This window comes from Argentina anserina, chromosome 1, assembly GCF_933775445.1.
Source record: "Argentina anserina chromosome 1, drPotAnse1.1, whole genome shotgun sequence".
Taxonomy (NCBI): domain Eukaryota; kingdom Viridiplantae; phylum Streptophyta; class Magnoliopsida; order Rosales; family Rosaceae; genus Argentina; species Argentina anserina.
This window is the reverse complement of record NC_065872.1, coordinates 18,386,768-18,393,393: the sequence shown is the minus strand read 5'-3', so window position 1 is coordinate 18,393,393 and position 6,626 is coordinate 18,386,768. Positions and strand designations below refer to the sequence as shown.

Below are 6,626 nucleotides of genomic sequence, written 5' to 3'. Positions count from 1 at the left end.
ATATAATACATTTTCAAGTAATATGAATATCCTTCAAAATATGTAAATATGTCATTATAACCATAACATTCATCCAAAATAAGGTTCTAATCAAATTATAGAATTAATATATAGTCATACTAAATTAAATGCAACAGCTACACTTCAATGCGTTCAATCTTGTTCAATCTTCATCGTCATATCCACTCACACCCACATGAATATCATTACAATCATCAATGTTCAATGCATCAATATGTGGATGTAAAGTAAGGTCTTCAATCTCATCTTCATTCCTAAGTAATGAATCCAATGTTTTCATTTTCTTCTTGGATTTGGATTTTTCTTTACCTAAAAAAACATACTAGTATAAATATGGATTGATACGTATATTTTAAACAAACTAAATAACATGAGGATGAATAAGAAAGTACTTACTTGAGCTTTCAACATTCTTCCTTTTAGAAGAAGGTGCGTAAGAGGGCTCATCAAATCTCATGTCATCATCCGACAAAGGAACATCATCTATTGTTGGCTCATCTAGTGGCTCTACACATATAGGAACTCTAGTTGACAAATTTTGTTCATAACATTCAATCGGTACATTCCTTATAGCTTCCACCTCAAACACACCTTCTTCAAGCCAAGAGAGATCATTTGGCAATATAGGATCTTCCACCTCTGATATCCATTCATCATCGGAATCGATTTCTTCCACTAAAATGAGATCAAGCTTCTTCACTCGTCTTCTAATGTTTCTTTCCCTTAGTAAAGAGTTGTACTTGACATAACAGAATTTAGAAACGTTTCGTAAACCTTTACATGCCGTAACAGTAATAATCTGTTACTGTTCAACAATTTCTGGTTTTACGAATCACTGTATTTACTATTCATGTATTACTGTATAAATACACATACATTACGTATTCCTGTACGAGTACATACTGTTTACGTATTTATGTACGTATAATACTATTCAAATGTACATATTGTCTCAGTAAATAATAATTACTGAATTACCCTTCCAAAATTACTTTTACATTTACTGAAAGTAATTTACATTTACATTTACCGTACGTAAATAAAATTTACATTTACTGTACGTAAATCACATTTTTACATTCACCGTCGTAAAAATAAATTTAAAAAATTTCAGATTCGAAATCACGTATCACGCCACCGCCGCCCCAAAACCCCTCCTTTTTTCCCCCTCTTCCTCCCCACGGCCTCATGCCGTCCCTAGACCCCTCCAAGCCCTCATACGCGCCGCCCAAGGCTACGACATCTCTCCCAAATCCTACCTCCTCCGATCTCTTCCAAATCGAAACCAAACAACCACAAATCAACAATCAAGCATCACAACAACCTAATCATGCTAACCCTCACCTCAATCAAGCTTGGAGACCACCGGAGATTGGCTTTGACACGGCGGAGGAAACGCAGCAACTTGGTGATGTTGGTGGAGCTCTGGCGCGGCGCGAGAGGGTGCGTCCTCCTTGGGGTCGCCTGCGGGGCGTGGTGCGACGCCTCCTAGGCCGGCGGTGAGGACCACGTCTCCCTGAGATGGGAGATCGGTGGTGAAGCCGAGAGGGAAGAGGGAGCATCAGGTGAGAGGGAGGCGAAGTGAGAGGAGAGAGAGTGTGGTTTCCAGAAATGGAAACCCTAATCACAAAAATGCCATTTTTATACTCGTTTCCAAAATCAGAAACTAACTTCCGCGTTAATAATTTTCACGTACGACTTCCGATTCGAACGCGTGAAGCGTCCACGAACTCGTATCGACGAGCTCTACAACTTTCGTGAAGGAAGTTTTTGTAACCGAGCGACGGAATAAAAGTCGATATATTAGTTCGGAAACATAACGTTTTTCTAATTAAATGTTCCGAGAACGTTTTATTTTCGTAAAGTCGCATACAATCAAATTTATTTTACTTGAATTTCACAACTTTATAGAATTCATATCAAACCAAATATTGTTTGAAAAATAGGGTTATTACACCAGTACCCCGGCAGACAGACTAGAGCTCTAACTGTATCGTAACTGTCGCCCGGCCAAGGCTAGGTTCTGAAGACAACAAAACGTTTTAATATAACTAAAGTTAAAACCACGTATAAAAGAATCATCACATGACATTGTACAAATCAAAGTGACATGCTAAAATAAATAAATATCAACACTATAATGAAGTTATTCGCAAACGGAAATTATGACAGTATATAATATAGCAAACCATATATATGTACTTATTTTACCAATTATACACATACACAATTCACTATATTATATATATATATCATAGTTCATTCTTTTTAATTAAGTGTAATTATGAAGCTCCGCAAGGGTAGATTTGTCACTGTGAGATTTTACTCACCTTATTTTCCTGAGCGTAATTTCCGTAATTCCGAAAGCAAATCCTTACTTGTTTCGTCGATCACCTAGAATAGATAAGAAGTGATTTAGAAGCGTTACGTAAAACCTCAAATGCCGAAATAGTAATAATATTTTACTATTAAGTAATTTCTGGTTTTTACGAAATTACTATTCACGCAATCCTTTTGAAGCAATGAACTCATTGGTCTCGCAATCTTGGAAAAGTCCTTGATAAACCTACGATTGAAACCTGCATGTCCAAGAAACGATCGAACATCCCTCACACTTGTGGGGAGGGGTAAGTGACGCACAAGATCTATTTTAGACTTATCAACCTCAATTCCTCTAGATGAAACAATGTGGCCTAAGACAATGCCTTGCGTGACCATGAAATGACATTTTTCCCAATTCAAAACCAAGTTAGTTTCTTCACAACGTTTGAGAACAAGTTCAACATTTTCTAAATAAGTTTCGAAATCTTCACCGTAGACAGAAAAATCATCCATGAATACTTCAATTTTAGAACCAATATACTCAGAGAAAATGTGATACATACAATGTTGAAACGTACCTGGAGCGTTGCATAAACCAAAAGGCATGCGACGATAAGCAAACGTACCAAAAGGGCATGTGAACGTAGTCTTCTCTTGATCTTCTTCCGCAACACTTATTTGGTTGTATCCACTATATCCATCAAGGAAACAATAGAAAGAGTGATTAGCTAACCTCTCAAGCATTTGATCAATGAATGGCAATGGCATGTGGTCCTTCCTTGTTGTAGCATTGAGCTTCCTATAGTCAATACACACTCTATAACCGGTCACTGTCCTTTGAGGCACCAACTCGTTCTCTTTATTCTTCACCACCATGATGCCTGACTTCTTTGGCAGAACTTGTATAGGAGAGATCCACCTACTATCTGAGATGGGGTAGATCACACCACAATCGTGCAACTTAGTGATTTCATCCTTTACAACTTGCATCATTGGTGGGTGAAGGCGTCTCTGACTTTCCTTGGTTGGTTTGGCACCATCTTCTAGCAATATTCGATGCACACACATGGTAGAGCTGATTCCTTTGATGTCGGCTAGGGTCCATCCTATTGCCGTCTTGTGTCTCTTCAACACTTCAATCAATCTCTCCTCTTGTTCCTCATTGAGTGCAGATGAAATGATCACTGGCAATGTATCCTCATCTCCCAAAAATGCATACTTCAAGTGGTCCGGAAGAACCTTAAGATCAAGCTTCGGAGCTTGTACCACAGAAGGAACATTCTTGTTAGTAGTTAAGAGAATTGGACTAGGAGAGACAAAGCTTACCTCACGTGTCACCTCAAGAGAGGTCACGTTCTCATGAATGAAGGATGGCACGGCATTTTTAGCTTCTAACTCCGAAATGTTAGAACTATCACTTGTAAATCCGGCCCCTTGGGCAATGGTAAGTGCCAACTCGTCATGTGTCAAGGTATCTAGATAATTATCTAAAAGGGAATCAAGAATGTCAACTGAAAAACAAGAGTTTTTTTCGCCAACAGTCCCTCAACTCTGGTGCACCTACCAATTTGATACCTCAACTCTTAATCGTACCAATGTGATACCCAGACTCTAGTATTACTAGAGTTTTTTTCACCAACAGTCCCTCAACTCTGGTGCACATACAAATATGATATACAAACTCTTAATCGTACCAATGTGATACCCAGACTCTAGTATTACTATCATCGAAGTACTCCCGTCCGTTTTTTTCAACTTTCCCGTTATCTTTATGATGTGGCAAATAGGTAGGGCCCACAAAGATGGGTAAACATGAAATTTTACCACAAGAAGGTTGTGTATTAAGTGTTGCATAACATATTATGCATCATGGAACAATATTTATGTTGATCTGCCATGATTTTTGCTTGTAAGAACTAATGGTACTTAAACATGTATTTGAATTTCGTTAAGTTATGTGTTTCTATATTCTTATGAGATTGTGGAAATGAGATGTTCCATATAAATTTATATATTTATTCTATTAGTTTAACAAGTGCTAGGGTAAAAATAGAAAATGAGATTGATCTAGGTTTTATCAGATTGTGGTCGACTGGTTGGCGGTAGTTCTTTAGTTTAGATAAGAGACACAAATTAAGGAGTAGGGAGGGAAAATTTGCGCCAAAATTGGAATTGTTTGGTGTCTTTCTCAGGGTAAAGGTGGGGAAAAACATTGCTCCTCTCAGATGGGGTTAATTTTGTCTTTTAACCCTCTTTGTGAGCCTCATGTACTTGCCACGTCACCAAGATGACGGAGAAGTTGAAAAAAACTGACGGAAGTACTTCAATGATAGCAATACTAGAGTCTAGGTATCACATTGGTACGATTAAGAGTTGAGGTATCACATTGGTACGATTAAGAGTTGAGGTATCACATTGGTAGGTACACCAGAGTTGAGGGACTGTTGGTGAAAAAAACTCGAAAAACAAACACTTAATTCCGAAAGAGGATACCTCATAGCTTTGAAGATGTTGAAGCTAATCACTTCACCATCAAACTCAAAGGTGAGTGATCCACTAAAGACATCTATTTTTGTTCTTACAGTCCTCATGAAGGGGCGGCTCAACAAGATAGGGACCTCCTTGTCATCTGCCTCAGTTAGTTCCATGTCTTTGACATAGAAGTCTGCAGGGAAAATTAAGCTCGAAACCTGCACAAGAACATCTTCAACATAGCCCAAAGGGACCTTATTGGAACAATCAGCCAATCGAATCACAACATTGTCACGTTTCAAATCACCTAGACCTAGGTCCTCATAGATATAGTATGGCATTACATTAATAGATGCACCTAAGTCTAGCATTATCTTTTCAAATGTCATGTTTCCGATTGTACAAGGGATAGAAAAACTCCCTGGATCCTTAAGCTTTGGTGGTAGCTTCCTTTAGAGCACGGCAGAAACCGTCTCACTCATTGTGACAACCTCCTTCTCTCGAGTCATCCTCTTATTGGTGCACAATTCTTTCAAAAACTTAGCATACCTAGGATTTTGTTGTATGCATTCAATAAGAGGCATGTTCACTTCCACCTTCTTGAAGATGTCGAGCATGGCTTGATCAGAGTCATCCTTCTTTTGCTTTGCAAATCTACTAGGAAAGGGAACACGAGGAAGATCATTAGTTGAAACCAAACCACTAGAGTTAGGATTCTTACCTTTGTCATGCACGGCATGATCTCCTTGTGGTAGAGGCACGACATTATTGGCCTTAGAGGAGGCAGGGTCCTTCTCTAAGTCTTTGACATTGAAACTCTCGGCCTCCTTTCCTTTAGAAGGCACGGCCTTCTTGTGTTGCTGCAATGGAGCATCCAAGATCCTCCCACTTCTTGTCATCATAGCCTTCACGTTAGGATTAGGCTCAGTTTGGCTCGGCAACTTTCCTCCTTCATGGATCTTGCCCATGAAATCGATCACTTGTCCCATCTGCTTCTTAAGCTCGGTTATGTCCTTAAAATGAGCTTGTTGACTTGCTTGTTGACTTGTAACTAAAGCTTGAGTAGCAGAGTTTAGATTTTTTTTCCCTTGAGCAAGAGACTGCAAAAGTTCATCATAGTTAGGTGAAGATGCATTATTCGAACCATGAACATTAGAGTTAAAGGGAGCAGAACCTTGAGGTACCTGAGGCCTCACAAACAAACCTGAAGGACGAGGTCCTTGACCTTGAGCATTGGATGGTTGAGCATTGTTGCTCCAACGAAAATTTGGATGATCTCTAAGTCCAGGGTTGTATGTCTTCGAGTATGGATCGTACCTAGGTCTTTGTTGCCCCATAAAGTTCAACTCTTCTTCAGTCATTGCACCATTTGGACAATTGTCAGTCGTGTGATCTTTGAAAGAACAAATACCACATGCTTGATTGTTGATGCTCGAACCATTGAATGCCTTGACTAGAACGTCAAGTTTCCTTTCTAAAGTAGCCATTTGATTCCTTGCATCAACATCATACACCCCACGGCTCTTGCTTCCTCTCTTCTCCTTGGAACTAAATTGGCGATTGTTGTCAGCCAAGTCATCAATCAAGGTGTAAGCTTCTTGACCGGTCTTGTTCATGAATGTGCAGCCACATGCCGAGTACACCATGCTCTTATTGGTGGTGTCGAGTCCTTCATAGAATAATTGCACCAAGTCATCCAACGAAATACCATGGTGAGGGCACTTCCTTTGTAGTTCCTGAAATTCCTCCCAAGCCTCATAGAGTGAATCACCATCCTTTTGAGTGAAGTTCTGAATTTCCCACCTAAGTCT

The 6,626-nt window shown here is 39.3% G+C and overlaps 1 non-coding gene across 1 annotated transcript; it reads left to right on the top strand.

Annotated features, from left to right (window-relative positions):
* Window positions 1-6,519: 6,519 nt before the first annotated feature.
* On the top strand, window positions 6,520-6,626 carry LOC126805348 (small nucleolar RNA R71). The gene has a single exon (XR_007674019.1). It is a non-coding gene; the product is annotated as a small nucleolar RNA R71 (small nucleolar RNA).